This window comes from Oratosquilla oratoria, chromosome 2 (assembly GCF_046742065.1).
Source record: "Oratosquilla oratoria isolate Oo_2021 chromosome 2, ASM4674206v1, whole genome shotgun sequence".
In the NCBI taxonomy this organism is placed as follows: Eukaryota; Metazoa; Arthropoda; class Malacostraca; order Stomatopoda; family Squillidae; genus Oratosquilla; species Oratosquilla oratoria.
Window position 1 is genome coordinate 23,668,913 of NC_134778.1, and position 2,500 is coordinate 23,671,412.

Here is a 2,500-nt window from a genome sequence, read left to right on the forward strand (position 1 = left end):
TCATATGACCAAACGTCCTTATAGTAAACACACTTCTCCACCTGATTATGAAGTATCTTTGTGTCCTTCCCATGTTTCCTAGCTTGTCTACTACCTTTGTGTCCTTTGTGTCCTTCCCATGTTTCCTAGCTTGTCTACTACCTTATGTCTCTGTAACTGTGTATTCCTTGACAATGTTTTAAATAGACGAAAAGGTTCGGACTAAGCTTCTTTTTTACCAGTGCTTTTTCTTCATATTATTTTTCACGTGCCTTGTGAATTACTGCAAAACATGTATATATATATATATATATATATATATATATATATATATATATATATATATATATATATATATACACACACACACACACACACACACACACACACACACACACACACACACACACACACACACACACACACACACACACACACACACACACACACACACACACACACACACACACACACACACACACACACACACACACACACACACACACACACATGTATATATATATATATACATATGTATATATATATATTATATGTATACATATACATATATATATATATATATATATATATATATATATGTGTGTGTGTGTGTGTGTGTGTGTGTGTGTGTGTGTGTGTGTGTGTGTGTGTGTGTGTGTGTGTGTGTGTGTGTGTGTGTGTGTGTGTGTGTGTGTGTGTGTGTGTGTATTAACTTGGTCTTTGGATCACGTGTTGGACTCGTGATCGACAGCTATTTCCCTCCTGGAAGAGAGCTCAGAGGTCGTAGGTCCGATCTATGGGTAATGCTATGACCTTACACACACACACACCCCAACTCCCCGCCCACGAGAGTCAGAGTAACGACCCGAAGCGCAGCGGTATCGAAATAATTTCGGCCCTGGGCAGGATTCGAACCAAGAACTGCGGGCCACTATGGTGGCAGTTCAGCGCTCTACCAACTACGCCACCAAGTCGTGTGTGTGTGTGTGTGTGTGTGTGTGTGTGTGTGTGTGTGTGTGTGTGTGTGTGTGTGTGTGTGTGTGCAGGAAAAACACTGGAAGCGTGTGTTCTTGAAAATGCAAGGTTGATCAGGGTGATGTGTGTATATATATATATATATATATATGTATATATATATATATATACATACATATATATGTATATGTATATACATATTCACATATATGACCAGCGTGGTGCCCCAGCGAGAAGACCTACCTTACCTGACTCCCCCCCTCTCCCTCCCCCTCTCCCTCCTCCTCCCCCTCCCCCTCCCCCTTCCCTTCCAAGACGTAGTGCCCGGCTATATAGCGGGTCACGAACCATGCACCGTTCCCAAGCGGCCCATATTTAAACGAATATTTAAACCCAAGTTGTCTGTACACCATTGTCAATTGTGAATCATGTAGCTTTGAAAATTGTGACTTTTCTCTTGTAACTATTCTGAAGATGACTCCCTGAAGTCAAAACTTTAATTAAATATGGAAGAATTTGGAAGGCTTGTATTTGCCCACCCTCCTGAAATGAGACCTACTGTGAGGAAAATTGAAAATCTCAGTAAGAAGATTAACCAGTGCCAAAATGCTGTCGTGTTTAACTCCGTGTATATATATATACTGTATATATATATATATTATATATATATATATATACATATATATATATATATACATTATATATATATATACTGTATGTTCATGCATATATTCATATACTTTTTGATAATCATATATTTTCCTTTGAATCTAGCAAGTTCGGAAGTGTCGAAGAAACGAACGGCCAAATAACCAGAAAACTATGGTCAATCATACATGAGAAGCAGAAACTTTGGGACCAAACCAACCAGGAGGACAATGAAGAACAAGTGAGGAAATATTACATTGTGTCTCAAAGAGTATGTCAGATGAATGGATGGACACACACGCGCTCGCGCGTCGGATTAACAGTAAGACTAGAAGAAAAAACGAAAACTAAATAAATAAATAAATAAATAAAATAACGAAGCATGGGAGGTTAGGTTTAACCAACTAACACTAGTTACACAAAGAGGTGATAAACTGGAAGAATTAAAGAAAGAGAATCAAAACCTAACTAAAGAAATAGAAGAATTAAGAAGACAGTTAAGAGAAGCAGAGGATGAGAATGAGGAATTAAGGAGGAATAATAAAGAAAATAAGGAGTTCATAGTAAAAGGGGTAATTGGTTGGAAAAAAAAAGTCCAAGAAAATAACAAAATTGAATTTAGAGATATAATGAAACAACAGATGAAGGAACAAAATAAGGACACAGTTATTAAAGTGATGAGAGAGAAGGAAAATACAGTGAGAGACTTAGCGGATAAAAATAAATGTATATATATATATATATATATATATATATACATATATATATATATATTTATATATATATATATATATATATATATATATATATATATTAGGAATGGAAGAAAAGCATAGTCCAAATAGGACTAAGAGAGTAAAGGACAAGAAAGAAAAAGTAATCAATATATCAAAATAGT